We start from the raw sequence: 21,739 nt of genomic DNA on the forward strand, positions 1-21,739 counted from the left end.
TTTGTGAGGTAAGTGATTCATGATAGGTATAGGTTATTGTTAGTCAGGGCCGTTCTTTTGTAGGGATTATTAAAAGTCAGATTGCGTTGCGCTAAGAATATTGTGTCTCAGTTTAGTGTTGATCGCAATAAGTAAAGAGAGTAATATCTGAGTACGTTCAGTTTTGCTCAGCTGTTTGAAAGGAAAATAATGTTAGAGGTTTATCAGCGCAGTCATTCATAAATTTTTCTAAGGGGACGTTTTAGTATATCCATACATGCAGTTTGTTTTTCCTCGACAAGATGTCATCTGGCAGCAGGAAAATGCGACTCGTCACACAGCTGTCAGTGTACGTGGGTGATTCAAAGAGCACCGGTATGAGTTTACTGAACTCGGCCACCAAAGCCCCGAGTTTGGAAGCTATTGAGAAGATGTGAGACCTCCTCGATTGGACTGTTCGCGCTATGGACCTTCAACCGAGAAATCTATCGCAGCTGGCGTGGTACTGGACTCGGCGTGGCTACACATACAGTCCATGCTGCGAAGTGTGGTTATTCAGGCTCTTGATAGGTGGTCCCATTAATGTTACTGAACAGTGTATGACATCACAAACCGTGTTAACTGAATCGTTATTTTAACCGATGAACCATTGTGCCCACTGCCATCGCCTTTGTCCATTACATACCCATGTGTTAGTGATCTCATAGTCTTCAATGAAAGTCGCTATGAACTGTGTAGAACATGAAATAACAAGCATAGTTAGTACCCAAATAAAGGGGAAATTTTCTCTCATTAACCATTTTTCGATTTTCGACCATAATTGTGCGACCGTGCGTCTCTGTTACAATACCATTCACTGCCCCCTGTTCATTATTTGCTTGCGTTAATGGGAGCAGATTGTAGAATGAGACTTTATCCGCTTCTTCACAGCACTAATGCTTGGGAATTAAATGAAAATCATCACGTTATTGGTAACATTGATGTCTCGAAAACGAGGCCGATCCTTTCACAACAGAATCAGTTTCCTTTGAAGCCCACTTTGAAGTGTGTTAAGGGACTCTCTATTTAGTAAATGATTTCGAAGGTTAAATCAGGTACTATTTTTCTAGATATTTTACTCCAGTTTGTGTTTTGAGTATCCCGTATTATAGCAGTATTTTAAAATGTTTATACTGGCATTGCTGTAACTGAGTCGCATAGGGTACAGCGGCTATTCCGCTCATTTCAACTGTAAGCCCTATGTAATACGACATGAAGCTTTTCAAAAATCTTCCAGCGTGATACAATTACGGTATATGGATTGTGAATACACTCCAGTATATAAAAGGTCCAAATTACTTAATACAAACTAAGTCTTAAATAAACATCTAAAGACGGCAGAAATCACGGTATATAAAAATAGTGGGGCTATTCCATCCAGTCAAGAGGCTATTCCGCCATTGTATTTCAGAATCAAAATCAGAACATTTACCACGAGTAACCATATTTAGTCCTTTTCGCATACACACACATTCACACACGCACACACACATACCCACAAACACAAACACACTTGGTGAAATCAAGTAGCACATTGCTGGCAGTTTATCCAGAGAAGCTGCCCACAACACCCCTTACTGCTTATTTCGTATCTTACTTGGACCATAAAGAACTTGGATTTTCCACCTTTGTGTATACTTAACTTACCGTCTGAAAAGAAACCAAGAAAATGTGCTTTAAAATTTCACAGTAAAACGTCAAGTAAATTAATTTGACTGAGCGAAAATAACCCCATGTGTATTGGGCGAAATAGCTCCATGTGCAAGCACGGTGTAACCCGTGTTCTTATTCAAGTAACACGAAGAATTTTTAATTTCACGTTATTGTGCATGGTACACCTTAATTGGTTAGGAAATATTCTTTAACTGGTAATAATCCATCACAGTTGACTAGGCTCCAGAGTTTGTTCTTCTGTCCTGTCAATAATGCAGCAGGGAATATCATCACTACAGTCACATGCGGTGACATGGTGCACACTGAAGGCAAAACGACCTTGATTCAATGAGGAATAAGCGCACTGTTGCAACATTTCTTATTTAAGCCGGATTATCCCCTTGAGCGTTAATAGCCCCACTGTACCCTAAATTTTCACAATTCACGATCAGAGATTCCTTTCCCCCGTTTTTTTCCAAATGATGTTCATACTCCGCATTCAGATTCATTCCTCTCACACAGTCCCCAAACGATCACTGCAAAGGAAACGCAGAGGTGTCTTGAAAAACATTAAGACTCAATTAAGAGACGAACCATGAAGTAAATTCTAGTGCAACCTCCTTACGTTACCCTCACTTGCATTCCTGCTTAGATTCGAGTTAACCGTTGCGCAAAATCGTTATTTGTCTTGTTTAATGGGCCATGTTTATGTATACAAGGTGTTACAAAAAGGTACGGCCAAACTTTCAGGAAACATTCCTCACACACAAAGAAAGAAAGTATGTTATGTGGACATGTGTCCAGAAACACTTACTTTCCATGTTAGAGCTCATTTTCTTACTTCTCTTCAAATCACACTTATCATGGAATGGAAACACACAGCAACAGAACGTACCAGCGTGACTTCAAACACTTTGTTACAGGAAATGTTCAAAATGTCCTCCGTTAGCGAGGATACATACACCCACCCTCCGTCGCATGGAATCCCTGATGCGCTGATGCAGCCCTGGAGAATGGTGTATTGTATCACAGCCGTCCACAATACGAGCACGAAGAGTCTCTACATTTGGTACCGGGGTTGCGTAGACAAGAGCTTTCAAATGCCCCCATAAATGAAAGTCAAGAGGGTTGAGGTCAGGAGAGCGTGGAGGCCATGGAATTGGTCCGCCTTTACCAATCCGTCGGTCACCGAATCTGTTGTTGAGAAGCGTACGAACACTTCTAGTGAAATGTGCAGGAGCTCCATCGTGCAGGAACCGCATGTTGTGTCGTACTTGTAAAGGCACATGTGCTAGCAGCTCAGGTAGAGTATCCCGTATGAAATCATGATAACGTGCTCCATTGAGCGTAGGTGGAAGAACATGGGGCCCAATCAAGACATCACCAACAATGCTTGCCCAAACGTTCACAGAAAATCTGTGCTGATGACGTGATTGCACAACTGCGTGCGGATTCTCGTCAGCCCACACACGTTGATTGTGAAAATTTGCAATTTCATCACGTTGGAATGAAGCCTCATCCTTAAATAGAACATTTGCATTGAAATGAGGATTGACACATTGTTGGATGAACCATTCGCAGAAGTGTACCCGTGGAGGCCAATCAGCTGCTGATAATGCCTGCACACGCTGTACATGGTACGGAAACAACTGGTTCTCCCGTAGCACTCTCCATACAGTGACGTGGTCAACGTTACCTTGTACAGCAGCAACTTCTCTGACGCTGACATTAGGGTTATCGTCAACTGCACGAAGAATTGCCTCGTCCATTGCAGGTGTCCTCGTCGTTCTAGGTCTTCCCTAGTCGCGAATCATAGGCTGGAATGTTCCGTGCTCCCTAAGACGCCGATCAATGGCTTCGAACGTCTTCTTGTCGGGACACCTTCGTTCTGGAAATCTGTCTCGATACAAACGAACCGCGCCACGGCTATTGCCCCGTGCTAATCCATACATCAAATGGGCATCTGCCAACTCCGCATTTGTAAATATTGCACTGACTGCAAAACCACGTTCGTGATGAACACTAACCTGTTGATGCTACGTACTGATGTGCTTGATGCTAGTACTGTAGAGCAATGAGTTGCATGTCAACACAAGCACTGCCGGCCGGAGTGGCCGTGCGGTTCTAGGCGCTACAGTCTGGAGCCGAGCGACCGCTACGGTCGCAGGTTCGAATCCTTCCTCGGGCATGGATGTGTGTGATGTCCTTAGGTTAGTTAGGTTTAAGTAGTTCCAAGTTCTAGGGGACTTATGACCTCAGAAGTTAAGTCGCATAGTGCTCAGAGCCATTTGAACCATTTTGAACCAACACAAGCACTGAAGTTAACATTACCTTCCTTCAATTGGGCCAACTGGCGGTGAGTCGAGGAAGTACAGTACATACTGACGAAACTAAAATGAGCTCTAACATGGAAATTAAGCGTTTCCGGACACATGCCCACATAACATCTTTTCTTTATTTGTGTGTGAGGATTGTTCCTGAAAGTTTGGCCGTACCTTTTTGTAACACCCTGTATAATAAACTCGTGACGTAGATGGAAACGCATATTATTCGCCAGTCTGTGCACAAATTTAAATTAAACACTCCCTTTTATGTGGTTCACTGATCGGGGCCGAGCTCTGACACGGCCGCAGCCCCGAAATGATATCTCGGCCGCACAGAGACCAGCGTTTCGGGCTCTACGTGAAGATCCTATTATTGTAATCTTACGGGTGGCTAAAGGCAACGCAACCGTTATCCTCTTCAAACAGATGTACTTAATCAAGTTGAACCAGTTATTGGATGGGTCTGCCTATCGTGGCTAGAAGACTTCGTACTCGGGCACCTGTTCCTCCCAGACTATACGGACTGCCTAAGATTCATAAGGATCCCGTGCCTCTTCGACCAATATTTAGCAATACTGGGCCGCCATCTGGCTAAACATATACCAGAGCAATTAAGTCCTTCAGACGTTAAAGCCCTCCCGGTTAGCCGTTCGGTCTAACGCACGGCTTTCCGGATTGGGAAGGAGCGCCTGGTCCCCAGTACGAATCCGTCCGGCGGACTTCTGTCGAGGTCCGTGGATGGTTTTTAGGCGGTTTTCCATCTGCCTCGGGAATTGCGGGCTGGTTCCCCTTATTCCGCCTCAGCTACACTATGTCGGCGATTGCTGCGTAAACTTCTCCACGTACGCGTACACCACCATTACTCTACCATGCAAACATAGGGGTTACACTCGTCTGGTGTGAGACGTTCCCTGGGGGGGGGGGGGGGGGGTGCAACGGGGGCAAACCGCACGATAACGCTGAAAGAGTGCTTCGGTGTGGGACGGCGGAGGGGTGAAGTGGACTGCGGTAGTCGTCGTGGGGTCGTGGACCACTGCGGCGGGGACGGAGCCTCTCCATCGTTTCTAGGCCCACGGTTAACACACAATACATACAAGTCCTTTAGAGGGAAAATATGAGCATTGCTTTCGCAACTCAAAGAATTTCGTCCGTCGGCTAAAGAACTAGCGACTTGAACCATCAGATATTCTCGTTAGTTTCTGCTTTCACTCGAATGCCATTGCAGGAACCACTGTCGCACATTGGCGAGAAACTGGATGGGGAATTTGTTGATTATTTTAAGCACGTGCTCACGTCGACTTACTCTATATTCAGTGACCAATACTTTGAGCAGACTGACAGTGTCATAATGGGTAAACCCTTGTCGCCCATTGTCAAAATCTGAAGCATTTACCACAAGTAAACATTTTTCGCCTTTTTTGCACACACACACACACACACACACACACACACACAGACACACCACACTTGATGAAACCAAGTAGCACATTGCTGGCTCTTTATCCAGAGAAACTGCCTACGACACTTCTTACTGATTATTTCATATCTTATTTCATATCCACCCTTGGCCAACCTTTTTGTGGAATATTTCACAGTCAGTGAAGTTGAAACCTACGTGCATTTGGCCATATGGGGATGATATCTTCGTCTTCTGGCCCCACGGCGCTTTATTGCCTGATTCATTTTTGTAACACCTCAATTCTCCTCATTTGAACTTCAAATTTACACTGTAGTTAGATAAAAACGGCGAACTACCGTCACTAGACGCGTTGGCCCGGAGGAAAGAGAACGGCACCTAGGGTCACGCAGCCTACCGTAAACCTACACAACGGATTTAATACTTACAGGGCACCAGCTGTCACCATCTTGCATAACGAGGAGGCATGCTTAGGAAGTTGGTCCACACAGCGCGAGCCATATTGGACTCAAACAGCTTATCTGATGAGTTATGCCACCTCCATACAGTTGTTTTAGAGAATGGATATTGTGAATTGGAGCTCCGCCATACCTTATTCCCGGCGCGTGCTAGACGAAATTAGGAGCTGGAAGAAAGTGAAGAATAAAGAACAATGGTCGTTTTGCCAAACGTCGGCAATGGTTCTTCGAAAATAGGGAGATTATTTGAGAAACATTAAGTTAAAGGCGTCTTTAGTCCGTCAACGAAACTCAGAGCCCTTTTAGGCCCAGTGAAAGATGGCCCGGTGTCTATATGATTCCCTGTAGCTGCGGGACGTCATATGTTGTACAAACTTGTCGCACCGTAAAGGATAAACGTGTCGAACATCGTTGACACACACGTCTGGAACAGAGCTTTGTCTCAGTACAGGACACGGTATGGAATAGAAAAACAACAATTTCTTTCGCCGACGTTTTCGTACTGGCACAGCGTCATTAAAGATGCAGTGGAAATGCGCAGCTCGACTAATCTGCTTAACAGGGACACGGATACCAACTCAGCACGGTATGGCATCCAGCAATGGCTATGCTAAAGTCACAGCGACCACGAAGAAGAACTGATGGTCGTACACGGTATGACGCTTCGGTGGCGATGCAGATATTCGGTTGACAATGCCGAGGACGGGCACACGCCAGCGCGGACACGTATTTCGGTTCAAAAATGGTTCAAATGGCTCTGAGCACTATGGGACTTAACATCTTAGGTCATCAGTGCCCTAGAACTTAGAACTACTTAAACCTAACTAACCTAAGGACATCACACACATCCATGCCCGAGGCAGGATTTGAACCTGCAACCGTAGCAGTCCCGCGGTTCCGGACTGCAGCGCCTAGAACCGCAAGACCACCGCGGCCGGCACGTATTTCGGCACTGGGGCGCTGAGGCACAGGATGATTGACATCTGCGCGTGCTTCATCGCCCGACAGATTGCGTAGCTGTCCTTCTCGCTACCGATCAGCATATCTGCGATATTTATCGTCGATTGTGCCGCGTTCACGCCTGCGTAGTTTCTTCTCAGGCTGGCATAAATGGGAGGCTTTGGTCACAACCTCCATTACCCTTCAACGGTCCCAACGCACCCTCCAAACCCACCTTGAACAGCCCACCACTTGGTGTAAGCAGTGGTTCCTTCGTCTCAACCCTTCCATAACCCAGGCAATCATCATAGGCCGCACCACCTGCTCCTTCCTTCTCCTTGATTTCTACCTCACCATTTATGGTCGTCCCATCCAGCTCACCATACCCTCAGATACATTTGCCTCACCTTCGACTGTCACCTCACCCGGACCCCTCACCTCGTGACTATCCAGCAGAAAGCCCAGTCCCACCCCCGCCTCCTGAAACTCCTGTCTGGCCAGACATGAGGATTGTATCCTTCCATCATCATCCACACCTACAAATCCCTCATCCCTCCTATCCTCTGTTATTCCAGCATTACCTGGATCTCTGCAGCCACCCGTTTTTACAAGGCCCTCCAGATCCTCGAACGCCACACACTCTGCCTTGCCTTCTGTATAGCCTTCCTTCCCCCACACGGCTCCTGTATGACCTCATCCCCTTCCCCCACCTCCTCCTTTTCCTCCAATATCTCCACATCCCTTACAATGCCGCAGGCTTGATCCCCTAACACCCTGATTTCCTCCTTCCTCTCCACCCTCCGCCCGTTGCCGCACCTCTATCGTTGTGTCACTCCCTCTCTCCACCTCCACTCCCTCCATCTCCTTCATCAGGGCAATTTTCAGCACCTTTCCCTCCCGGATGTTGAACTTCACCGTGACATCTACCCTTCCCTCGAACTGTAGCCTGGCCTTGTTCCCCCCCGCGGATTTTTCTCCTTCCCTCCTTGAGTCCCTGCACTTCCTCCTCGACTGCTTCTCTCCCATGTACTTTCCTCCCCGGCCCTCTTTGGTACGCCCCCCACCCGTCTCCCCCCATCTCCTCCCCTCCCCCTTCTTTCCTCTTCCTCCCTGTCCACCGCTCCTTCTTCCCTCCTCCCTCGTCTGTATGCCCCTGGCAGATCCTCTCTGTTTGCTCATCGTCATCAGTGTACTACGTCAGTATTGTGTTTGGTGCTGTTCTCCTGTGCGACAAGAGCTGTGGTTTTAATTCTGTGCTGGACTTGTACATAGCGTTATTGTCAGTGATTGTTCTGTGCTACGCCGTCTGTCGATACTTTTATGATCCAGTGTGTGGTTTTGTTTTGTGTGTACTAATTTTTTACGGTTTTTATCTCCATTTTACAGTCGCCCCCTTTTTTTCTCTTCCATGTGTTCCCCCTTTTTTATATCTATGTACACCATATTCTCTCCTTTATGTTATTTTAAATGTCTTCTATTGTATGACTAATGCCTTTCTGCTGACGATAAGCGCATTTGCTGCTGCCAGCCCGCCCCAGATGGGGCACTGAAATACAATAAAGGAAAAAAAAAAAGAAAAACGCAATCTCCATAGTGTGTTTGCCGCACCTGAAGATGTCGGTCAGCTGCGCCGAAGAATTATTGTGGAAACTTCACACGACTCCCGACGTCTCGCCCGTGAACAATATTTAGAACTAACCCGTCGGTAAAGCCTCAAGCAACACAATTTGAGTCACGTCTGAACTTAATCTGCAGGATAGTTTCATTTAGTCATTACACAGCTAATTCATATTTTACACATCTTTAAAAGTTTATGAAGTTACTATTACTGTCAGCCTAACTTGCTTGACCGAGTCTTCGCTTCTAACTGGCTAATCAATACAAAGATGCTTTAATTAAACCGAAAGTGGCAAAGGACACTAAAGTGTTTGTAAAATGGACTTTTTTAAAATATAATTTATTAAAAGCAAACGCTATATTACAATAGATGTTACGTCTGGCGCTACGGATATAATGAGCGAGATGGTTAGTTATAGAATATGGAGCTAGGCTTTCTTCACCAGGGCTGCTTCACTTCTAACGGCTCCAGTGCTGGGAGTGCGCTCACGTGGGGCAGCCCTTGTAAGCACTTTCACGATTTCGCGAGTTTCGCGCTCCAGCCAGCGGTGGTTCTCCTTGGGGAATGTTGTAGGCCAGGTGCAGTCTTGGCGCAGCGGTCTTTCTGGGACCGGTTATAAACGGCGTGCGTCACTGAAGATAATTCGAGAACGCGCCCTGCTAGAGAAATTAGAATTACGTATTTGCATAAGCTATTGCTGTACATACACTAGCCCAATGCAGGGTAGTCACTGACACTGAATGCGGTTTTTGGCTAAACCAGATGAGAATATGTACCCTGGAAGATTCGCTGATAGGTTTTCAGTAGAACTGTTCATGGTGGGAGGGACGCCGTATAGAATAGAGTCACTGTAAAGTAATCTTTAAAGAAACACAGATTTCTGCATAATACGTATGAAACAAACCATGGAGCTATAGATAGATAGACGCTGAATAAAACATTTCGGCTGGCAAGAGAGCAATGAGTGAAGCACTCAGTGACTACAGTAGTAGAATATTGTCGAAAGATCTTTCACAAAACCTAACGAAAATCTGGTTACGTGTAAACGCTACTAGGGGCACCAAAATTAGTGTTCATTCACTCACGGACGAGAGAGGAACTGAAATTGAGGGTAGCAAAGCAAAAGCAGGAATGCTTAACTCTGCTTTCAAATGTTCTTTTACAAAGGAAACCCTTGATTTGTCATACCATTGAAAAGATGGGTAAAATAAATATTAGTGTCAACAGCTGAAATCGAAACTGAACAAAATCCCAGAGCCCAAAGAATTCCCTGTAAGATCCTAATTGAATTTGCGACCGTGGTAACTCCTCTTCTAACTTCAGTCTGACGCAGATCCATCAAACAAACCATGCCCAGTAGTTGGAAGAAATCATAGGTCAAACCTGTCTACAAAAAGGCTAGCAGAAGTGCTCCACAAAACTACCGTCCAATATCTATGACATCGATTTGTTGTACAATCTAAGCTCAAACATACTGAGATCCCTTGTACAGAGTGATCTTCTCCATGCCAGCCAGCTTGGATTCCAAAAGCAACGACCATATGAAACAACACTCGCGTTTTTCTCACATGACGCACTGAAAGCCATGGATCAAGGCAGTCAGGTAGCTTCATTTTCTTCTCGATTTCCAAAAAGCATTTGACTCAGTAACACATCTACTCTTATTATGAAAAGTACGATCGTATGGGTCGCCAAGGGAAATTTGTGACTGGACTGGGGATTTATTGGTAGGGAGGACGTAGCAAGTAGCACCAGCAGATGTAGAAATAACTACGAGGATGCCACAGGGAAGTGTCATGGGACCTTTGGTGTTCATGTTGTACATTAATGACCTTGCAGACAATATTACTAGAAACCTCAGAATTTTCGCAAATGATACACTTACCTATAATGAAGTATTGTCTGAAACAAGTTTTACATTGTTCAGCTAGGTCTTGATAAGATTTCAAAGTGTTTGCTTGAAATGGTTCAATTGGCTCTGAGCACTATGGGGCATCAGAGGTCATCAGTCCCCTAGAACTTGGAACTACTTAAACCTAACTAACCTAAGGACATCACACACATCCATCCCCGAGGCAGGATTCGAACCTGCGACCGTAGCGGTCACGCGGTTCCAGACTGAAGCTCCTAGAACCGCTCGGCCACACCGGCCGGCTTGCTTGAAATGTTCAGGAATGTAAAATTGTGCACTTCACTAAACATAAAACGCAGTATCCTATGACTATAATATCAGTGAGTCACAGCTGGAATCGGTGATTCTTATACCTTGATGTAACAGATTGTAAGGATAAGAAGTGGAACGATCACATAGGCTCAGTCTTCGATACAGTAGGTAGCGCACTTCGGTGTAGTGGTAGAATACTAGAGAAATGTAATCAGACTACAAAGGAGGTTACTTACATATCACTCCTGCAGTGGGTCGTAGAATACTGCTCACAGGTGTGAGACTAGTACCAGATAGGACTAACAGAGGATACTGAACGTATACAAAGAAGGAAAGAACGAATGGTTACAGGCTTGTTCGATCCGTGGAAGAATGTCACAGATACGCTGAAGAAACTGGACTGTCAGACTGTTGAAGAAAGACGTGAAGTATCCCGAATTTTAAGAACTAGGTGCAAATAATGCCTCTAGGAATATGCTACAAACCCCTACTTATCGCTGCCATGCACTTCTCAGTGGTTTGCAAAGTGTAAATGTAGATGTGTATGTAACGTCACCAGTTTTAGCTTGCAACAACTGTGATATTCCATTCTCGTCGACAACGTAGGGCGCGTGTTTGTTCGTATATGACTAGGCTTTCCACTCTGATGTATACACTTTTTGCACATAAAGATCTTCTTATGGCTGACATAAATTTAAAGTACGTAAGGAGGGGCACCTGTTAAACACGACCGTGGCACGTGCCTACTCTAGAAAACCGCACGAAACCGGTACAAAGTGCTCGAGATAAGTTAGGTCCATCACGTTGTTTGAATCAAGAGGCGGGTGCGACATCAGGGATGAAGAAAAAAAAATTATCCTGAGTTTGTGCTGTGTCACCTTACCTTTCGAGCACTGAAGTTTTGAATTTCCATTCTTGGAAACAAAAAATTGAGCAATTTCCACCTTATGTAAAACACAATTCATTTGTTTTTGTTTTACAAATATATAAAATTATAAACAGCCGACCAGTTGCAATGGATAAAGAAATATTTACCTAGGTTTCAACAAATTTAAATTTGTCTTCTTCAGAAGATGGCAATTTTACATTAGTATGGACTGATGTATCATCGCCGTTTTTACAAATGTCTGCATAGATCCATTTGTCAAAATTAAAATATAGCCCTAAAAATAGGTCGGTTGTGAGCTCTGCAACATCCATGTACTAATTTATATTTACGTGACAAACCCTATTTTTAGGGCTATATTTTAATTTTGACAAATGGATCTATGCAGACATTTGTAAAAACGGCGATGATACATCAGTCCATACTAATGTAAAATTGCCACCTTCTGAAGAAGACAAATTTAAATTTGTTGAAACCTAGGTAAAGATTTCTTTATCCATTGCAACTGGTCGGCTGTTTATAATTTTATTACGTGGAACCGTTGCTGTTGTGCAGCTATGTTTAAAATTACAAATATATTTTCAGCACTTTATGATTTGTCTTCAGTGGTCATTTTATCAGTCTGCTTCCCATAAGGCTGTCAGTTATCCTGTGCTGGCAGTGTACCATGGTTTAGTCCATACTAATGTAAAATTGCTACCTTCTGAAGAAGACAAATTTAAATTTGTTGAAACCTAGGTAAAGATTTCTTTATCCATTGCAACTGGTCGGCTGTTTATAATTTTATTACGTGGAACCGTTGCTGTTGTGCAGCTATGTTTAAAATTACAAATATATTTTCAGCACTTTATGATTTGTCTTCAGTGGTCATTTTATCAGTCTGCTTCCCATAAGGTTGTCAGTTATCCTGTGCTGGCAGTGTACCATGGTTTCTGGTGCAGTCGTCTTGTTTACCGTTGCATTAGATGTGTTAAGACAGTTTTTTTGTACACTATCGCTGTTTTAGCTCTTACTTGCGCATATCATTGTTGTTTCATCACGATTCTGACGTCACCTCATGTATTACTCTAGTTACAAACATCTGAAACTACGACGGCTGTTATATACGGAGGTGACGAAAGCTATGGGATAATGACACCCACATATACATATGGCGGAAGTGTCGTATAAACAAGGTATAGAAGAGCAGTGCATCGGCGGAGCTGTAATTTGTGCTCAGGTGATTAATGACAACAGGTTTCCGACGTTATTAAGACCACTCGACGGGAGTTTACGGGCTTTGAACGCGGAATGGTATTTGGCGCTAGAAGCATGGAACATTCCATTTCGGAAATCGTTGGGGAATTCAATATTCCGAGACCTGCAGTATCAAGTGTTTGCCAAAATACCAAATTTCAGGCGTTACCTCTCACCACAGACGATGCAGTGGCCGACGGCCTTCACAGAACGACCGACCGAGAGAAGCTACGTTTGAACAGAGATCTCAGTGCTAACAGACAACCAACACTGCGTGAAATAACCGCAGAAATCACTGTGCGACGTACGAAGAATGTATCCGTTTGGATAGTGCGGTGAAATGTGACATTAATTAGCTGTGGCAGCAGACGACCGACGCGAGTGCTTTTGCAACAGCACGACATCGCCTGCAGCGCCTCTCCTTGGCTCTTTACCACCATATCTGATGGACCGTAGACGACGGGAAAATCGTAGCCTGGTGAGATGAGTCCCTATTTCAGTTCATAAGAGTTGATGGGAGGGTTCGAGTGTGGTGCACACCCTACGAAGCCATGGGTCCAAGTTGTCAACAAGGCGCTGTGCAAACTGGTGATGGCTCCATAATGGTGTGGGTCGTGCCTGCATCGAATGAACTGGGTCATCTGGTCCAACTGAACCGATCGCGGACTGGAAATTGTTACTTTCGGCAACTTGGAGACTTTTTTCAGGCATTCATAGACATCATATACACAAACAATGATGGAGTTTTTATCGGTGATAATGCCCTATGTCACTGGTCCACAATTGTTCGCAATTTATCTGAAGAACATTCTGGGCAATTCGAGTGAATGTTTTGGTCGCAGATCGCCCAACGGGAAAATCATTCTGGGACATAATCGAGAGGTCAGTTCACGCACAAAATCCTACATTGGCAAACACTTTCGCAATTATGGCCGGCTATAGAGACAGCATGGCTCAATATTTCTGCAGGGAACTGCCAACGACTTATTGAGTCCAGACCAGGTCAAATTGCTCCGCTACGCCGGGAAAAAGGAGGTCCGATACCATATTAGGAGGTATGCCATGACATTTGTCAGCTCAGTGAATGTTGTATATGCTACCACTAGCACAAAACAACTGCCATTCGCGAACGTGCGTGGTAAGTACGACTGTCGCTAAACGTCCACATTAGTTCCATTTTCTCTGATTTCTTCGTTGTGGTCATTTTGTTTTACGAGATATATTTAGTAGGAAGCAATATGTTGCCCTACTCTTCTTCGAACGTAAGGTATCGAAATTTCAACAGCAAACTTCTTATGATAGACAATGCTTCTCTTGTAACATCTGATACAGCTGTTTGTTAAGCTTCTCCGTAGGATTCTCGCTCTTGCTACACGATCCCGTGACGAACGTACAGCTCATCGTTAGATCTTATCTGCCACTTCTTGTAATACAGACTAGTAACGCTCTTAGATCGATGGGTAATATTCGAGAATAGGTCTTACAGGTTTATTGTAAGCCACTACTTTCGTGGATGAATTAAATTTCCTTGAGATTTCTCAGTGAATCTCACCGGAGTCTCTGATTTTACTACAGTTAGTTTTCTGTGGTCATTCCACTCTGGGATGTATTTAAATGACCTAGTAGATATCTACGACGTTGCAGTGCCTGTGTTGTTTAGAAATACGATGCAACGTGCCTTCGAACAAGCAGCATGTGCAATGGACCAGACACTGCGGCGACTACAGCCGTTATAAAATACATGAAATGTATTCGCAGTTACGAATACAGACAACGTTCAGATTAGTAATGGAACGACGACAATGATAATTTGTGCCGTACCGGGACTCGAACCCGGATTTTCCTCTCATCGTGATCGGTCATCTTACTAATATGCTAAGCGAGCACCCAAACTTCTATATGTCGTCAACCATGTGTCTGGGACCTGTACTCGTACATATACAGGGTGTTTATAAGTGAATATCGGGATTTTAACGCTTTGTAATATTTATTATATTAAACTTGTAAATGTTATGTCAAATGAAAGAGCAACTCAAACAGTTTTACCAAGAACCTTATAAATGTTCAATGTGAGCACCATTTGTCACAGGGCACACATCATGCCTATAGCCGAGTTCTTCGCAAACGTTGATAAGTGTGTCTTCAGTGATTGTAGCAACAGCTGCTTCAATCCGGTTTCTTAATTCATGGAGGTCTGCTGGTAGCGGAGGCACGTACACACGATCCTTGATGACGCCCCAAAGGAAAAAATCGCATGGCGTTAGGTCGGGTGAACGTGAGGGCCACGCAAAGCAAGCCCTGTCGTTGGGCTCGTCGTGGCCTATCCAGCGCTTGGTTACAGTGAAGCTCAACCAATCGCGTACTTTGCTATGCCAGTGAGGTGGCGCACCATCTTGCTGGAAAATGAAGTTCTCTGGCTCATCTTCTTCCAACTGAGGGAAGAGCCATTGCTCTAGTGTATCAAGGTAAGAAGTGCTAGTTACAGTAGGTTCACCAAAAAAGAAAGGCCCACAAACTTTCCGCCGGGATATGGCACAAAAAACAGTCACTTTAGGAGAATCTCGTTGCATTTGTACCACCTCTTGAGGATTTTCTGAGCCACAGATGCGCACACTGTGAGTGTTAACATGTCCACTAAGGTGAAAGGTCGATTCATCACTGAAGACAACATGATCCAGAAAATCTTCATCGTCATGAAACAACATTTCGTTTGCGAAGTTGGCACGTAATCCATGGTTTTAGAGCCTGTAATAACTGTAAACGGTAAGGACGTAGTTGTACGCGTTTTCTCAAAACTTTCCAGACAGTCGACATGGGAACTTGTAATTCACGACTAGCCTCTCGGACTGATTTCTTTGGGCAACGAGTGAGCGACTATCTCACCCGCTCTACAGTCTCTTCACTAACTGTTGGTCGTCCTCTGCTCTTCCCTTTACAAAGGCAGCTGGTATCTTCAAATTGATGATACCATCTACGAATGTTATTATCTCTTGGAGGATCACAACCGAACTTCAGCTGGAACGGACGTTTCACAGGTAACTACAGATTCGGTCTTTGCAAACTGCAAAACACAAAACGCTTTCTGTTCACTAGTCGCCATCTTAGTTACTACCACTGTCTAGCGGATTGCGGCGGAAACATTGCGCACTGTGCATGCGAACTCGTGCCAAACACAACTGTTTGAGCTGCTCTTTCATATCACATATCATTTATAACTGTACGTTTAATGTGATACATATTATAAAGCGTTAAAACCCCGATATTCATTTATAAACACCCTGTATCATGTATATTCCCGTAGAGGGCAAACATTTTGATTGAAAGTTGCTTGGCCGTTGCTGGCAGATAAATATACTGAGGTGACTAGTCATGGGATGCATCCTAAAATCGTGTCGGACCTCCTTTCGCCCCCTGTAGTGCACCAACTCGACGTGGCATGGAGTTAACAAGTCGTTGGAAGTCCCCAGCAGAAATACTGAGCCATGCTGCCCCTATAGCCGCTCATATGTGTTAAAGTGTTGCCTGTGTAGGATTTTGGGCATGATCTGACCTCCCGATTATGTCCCAATTCGCTTGAATTCTCCAGTATGTTCTTCAAACTAATTACGGACAACTGAGTCTGGTGACATGGCACATTGTCACCCATAAAGATTCCATCGTTATTTGGGAACACGAAGTCCATGAATGGCTGCAGAATGTCTCCAAGTAGCCGAAAGTAACCATTTCCGGTCAGTGATCCATTCAGTTGGACCAGAGAACCCAATTCATTCGATGTAAACATGTCCCACAAAGGTACACCCGTCGGTCATCTGCCATAGCCAATTAACGCCACATTTCACCGCACTAGCCTAACAGATACGTTCGCCGTACGTCCCACATTCATTTCTGCGGTCATTACATGCAGTGTTGCTTGTCTGTTAGCACAGACAACTCTACGCAAGCGCCGCTGCTCTCGGTTGTCAAGTGAAGATCGTCGGCCACTGCGTTGTCTGTGGTGAGACGCAATGCCTGAAATTTCGCATTCTCGGCACACTCTTGACACCGCGAATCTCGGAATATCTGCACCTCTCATAGCCCTCACGTCTTGTACTACTAGCTTTGTTGTTTGATTTATTATGACATAGTTTATAATGGACTTGAGGTTAACGCTTGGTTTCGTCCATGTGTATTTGTGGATGTCCTTATGCTTGAACCATCCATTAGTAATTCTTAAGTCATTTTGCATGCAGAATCCTATGAATCTTTCACCATTATCATTTATGGTTTCTTCTTCATATTGTCCCACTACGTTGCCATTAGCTTTCCATCCTGTTCTGGCATTTAGGTCTCCTAGTAAAATGACTTCTTTGCGATTCCCTATATTTTCAAGAGATCTTGTCAGTTGAGTGTAAATAAGTCTTTCTTCGCTACATCAGCGTCGTTGTTTGGTGAATAGACCACAATAATCACCAGAGGATGGCCCTTTATTTTCAACTGTACTTGCAGAAGTCTATCACTGACATATTCCCACGTGGTTAAGTTTTTCTTGAGTTGTTTCTTTATGGCAATGGCAACTCCACTTTGGGCTCGTTGTCCTTTGGTACGCCACTATAAATGTCTATGTAATCATTTGTCTCTTCTGTACCATGCCCTTTCACTTTGGTTTCTGTTAGGCTCACTATGTCGACATCAAGGCGCTTTATTTCTTTAAACACTTCACGTTTCTTTGTAGAAATTCCCTGTATATTCCATTTGCAATTCTCATTGTCCTTTTTCGTGCCTGTTATCGTCTTCGTTTTGATCCATTCCGTTCCGAGGCTAAATTGGGAGGATTTGCATTTGATTTCTTTTGCTAGGATGGAGTACAGGTCCAACGCTTAAACGCCCAACTTGGAGGACCAGGTGATTTTTACTCATGGTTTTATTCCACTAGACGATTGCCTTTCTGGGCTCAGGGACTCTGTCTATTCCTCCCTTGGTTTCCTCTGGGAATGAGGTGCCACTTACGCCAAGTCCGCCGTACCGAAGTCCATCTTCTTCGCCTTCCTCGCCGATGTGGTCTTCACCCGTAACCCTGGGCATGGGTAACGCGTTATACCCCGCGATACTGGGTCCCCAGCAGTACTTTGCCACCAGCTCGAAAGCCAGACCCACCCTCGCGACATGGTCGCTCCTGCTGAGAATTACCCAAGTGCACGTAGAGAAGGGGGCTCTAAGCACCCTGGGCTGGGTTAATGTGCGTGTATGATTCCACGCACAAAGGCTGAATTCCCTAGCGATTTCCGAAATAGAATGTTCCATGCGTTTAGCGCCAACTACCATTCCGCGTTCAAAGTCTATAAATTCCCGTCGTGTGGCTTTAATCACCTCGCAAACCTGTTCACGTGAATCACCTGAGTACAAATGATATCCGCCGCCCATGCACTGCTCTTTTATACCTTGTGTGAACAATACTTCCGGCACCTGTATGTGTGCATTACGTTATCTCATGACTTTTGTCACCTCAGAGTTGGATATCAAAGTGTCTGTGTTGTACTGAAATGCGATGCAATTTGCCTTCGGACAACTATGCACACGACCTGTGCTACATCCAGGATGTGGTGCGACATGCCGAAATGTGATTCATTACCGGTTTTCACTTTTTTCACTATCTCCTCGACTGTGATGCGACAGTTTTCAAGCACCATTGTCTTCTCTAGCTATTTCCAGTTCTTCACAGAGAGATGAAGCGCCACTTCGTACTTCGTCATTCGGACTTGTGTTACCATTTTGGAAATAAGTGAGCTATCTAGCCACTGTTTCTTACGGTTGGTAAAAATGTATTACCCTGAGACACTCCACGTTAACAGTTGGCTATCACATTTTGTTTCGCCTCCTTTCACGAGTTGTTAAAGTATTACAGCGCAGGTATTTAAGGGTGTACTAGGACTGAAAACATGTACCGGCAAATAAACGAAAAATTAATTACGTAATTTTGTTTTTTCGTATTGATAGTTGATATACATCTACATGAATACTCTGCAATTCATAGTTAAAGGCCTGGGAGAGGGTTCATCGAACCACCTTTAAGGTGCTTCTCTACCGATCCACTCTTGTACAGCGCAGGAGAAAAACGAACACCTAAATCTCTCCGAGCGAGCTCTGATTTCTCTTATTTTTTTATGGTGATCATTTCTATGTAGATCGGCGCGAAAGAATGTTTTCAAATTCTGCCGACAAAGTCGGTGACATAAATTTCGTGAGAAGATCGTCCTGCAACGAAAATCGCCTTTGTTTCAATTAGTGCCACCCCCATTCGTGTATCATATCCGTGGAACTCTCTCCCCTATTTTGCCACAATAAGAAACGAGCTGCCCTTCTTTGAATTTTTTCGACGTCCTGATGCGGATCCCACACCGCACAGCAGTACTCCAGAAGAGGGCAGACAAGCGTAGTGTAAGCAATTTCTTTGGCAGACCTGTTACATTTTCCAAGTGTTCTGCCAATAAATCGCAGCCTTTGATTTGCTTTCCCCAGAATATTACATATGTGATCGTTCCAATTTAAGTTGTTCCTAATTGTAATACCAAAGTATCCAGTTGAGTTTACAGCCTTTAGATTTGTGTGATTTATTGTGTGACTGAAATTTAGCGGGTTCTTTTTAGTACTCAGATGGATAAATTCACACCTTTAATGATTTAGAGGCAATTTCCACTATTTACACCATACAGATATAAATCATTTTGCAATTAATTTTGGTCATCTGATTACTTTACGTGACGGTAAAAACAGCATCACATGCAAACAATCTAAGAGGACTGCTCAGACTATCTTCCAAATCCCTTATTTAGATCAGGAACAACAGAGGGCTTACAAAAGTGCCCTGGGGAACGCCAGATATTAATTCTATTTCAGTCGGTGACTTGCCGTTAGTTATTACGAACTGTGACCTTTCTGACTGTGAACTTTCTTCTTGAGAATAAAGAGCTAGTTGTGTTTCACAAGGACAATATTGCCTGAACCCGTTTTGGCTGAAAAAAAAAAACGCCCATGCCCGAGGCAGGTTTCGAACCTGCCACCGTAACCGCAGCGCGGTTCCGGACTGAAGCGCCTACAACCACTCGGTCACAGCGGCCGGCTGTTGGCTGTCAATAAACCGCTTTCCCCGAGGTGGTTCATAAGATTCGAGCACAGTATACGTTCCAAAATCGACTTTAAAGATATAGGTCTGTAATTGAGTGGATTAGTCCTATTCCCTTTCTTGGGTATTGGTGTGACTTTTGCAACTTTCCAGTCTCTGGATCTTTGTACGAGCGAGCGGTTGTGTTCGATAATTATAAAGCTATTGTATCAGCATCCTCTTAAAGGAACCCGACCGGTTTACTAGCTGGACCGGAGGTCATGCCTTTAGTAAGTGCTTTAAGCCGCTTCATTTTGGAAGTTGATCTTGATTCGAATTCTGGAGTATTTATTTCGTCTTCTTTTGTGAAAGGATTTCTGAAAATCAAGTTTATTAGCTCTGCTGTAGTGGCGCTGTCATCATCAATATCACCATTGTTATCAATCAGTTCCCCCTCCACCCCCCCCCCCCCCCCCCTCACCCACCCCCGGGGGATAGCAACACACCACAGAGTATTTATAGTTTGTGTGCGTTACGTTGCATAGCTGACATCCCTCCCCCCACGAACCATGGACCTTGGTGTTGGTGGGGAGGCTTGCGTGCCTCAGCGATAGAGATAGCCGTACCGTAGGTGCAACAACAATGGAGGGGTATCTGAGTCAAAACAAGGCCCCGGGAGTAGACAACATTCCATCAGAACTACTGACACCCTTGGGATAGCCAGTCCTGACAAAACTCTACCCTTGAGGACAATATTATGGAAATGGAAGAAGATGTAGATGAAGATGAAATGGGAGATATGATACACTGCGTGAAGAGTTCGACAGGGCACTGAAAGACCTAAGTCGAAACAAGGCCCCGGGAGTAGACAACATTCCATTAGAACTACTGACAGCCTTGGGGGAGCCAGTGCTGACGAAACTCTACCATCTGGTGAGCAAAATGTATGAGACAAGCGAAATATCCTCAGACTTAAAGAAGAATATAATAATTCCAATCACAAAGAAAGCAGGTGTTGACAGATGTGAAAATTACCGAACTATCAGTTTAATAAGTCACGGCTGCAAAATACTAACGCGACTTCTTTACAGACGAATGGAAAAACTTGTAGAAGCCGACCTCGGGGAAGATCAGTCTGTATTCTGTAGAAATATTGGAACACGTGGGGCAGTACTGACCCTCCGACTTATCTTAGAAGCTAGATCAAGAAAAGGCAAACCTACGTTCCTAGCATTTGTTGACTTAGAGAAAGCTTTTGACAATGTTGACTGGAATACTCTCTTTCAAATTGTGAAGGTGGCAGGGTAAAATACAGGGAGCGAAAGGCTATTTACAATTTGTACAGAAACCAGATGGCAGTTATAATAGTCGAGGGACATGAAAGGGAAGCAGTTGTTGGGAAGGGAGTGAGACGGGGTTGTAGCATCTCCCCGATGTTATTCGATCTGTACACTGAGCAAGCAGTAAAGGAAACAAAATCCATGGAGAAGAAATAAAAACTTTAACGTCCGCCGATGACATCGTAATTCTGTCAGAGACAGCAAAGGACTTGGAAGAGCAGTTGAACGGAATGGACTGTGTCTTGAAAGGATGATATAAGATGAACATCAACAAAAGCAAAACGAGGATAAGTCGGGTGATGCTGAGTGAATTAGATTAGGAAATGAGACACTTAAAGTAGTGAAGGAGTTTTACTATTTGGGGAGCAAAATAACTGTTGATAGTCGAAGTAGAGAAGATATAAAATGTAGACTGGCAACTGCAAGGAAAGCGTTTCTGAAGAAGAGAAATTTGTTAACATCGAATATAGATTTAAGTGCCAGGAAGTCGTTTCTGAAAGTGTTTGTATGGAGTGTAGCCATGTATGGAAGTGAAACATGGATGATAAATAGTTTGGACAAGAAGAGAATAGAAACTTTCGAATTGTGGTGCTACAAAAGAATGCTGA

General features: G+C 44.2%; 1 protein-coding gene across 1 annotated transcript in view; it reads left to right on the forward strand.

Moving 5' to 3' along the window:
* LOC124775195 (sialin-like) overlaps positions 1-21,739 on the forward strand; it is a 526,531-nt gene that overhangs the window by 60,798 nt on the left and 443,994 nt on the right. The gene's annotated exons all lie outside the window — the stretch shown is intronic.

This window comes from Schistocerca piceifrons, chromosome 2 (genome assembly GCF_021461385.2).
Source record: "Schistocerca piceifrons isolate TAMUIC-IGC-003096 chromosome 2, iqSchPice1.1, whole genome shotgun sequence".
Lineage (NCBI taxonomy): Eukaryota > Metazoa > Arthropoda > Insecta > Orthoptera > Acrididae > Schistocerca > Schistocerca piceifrons.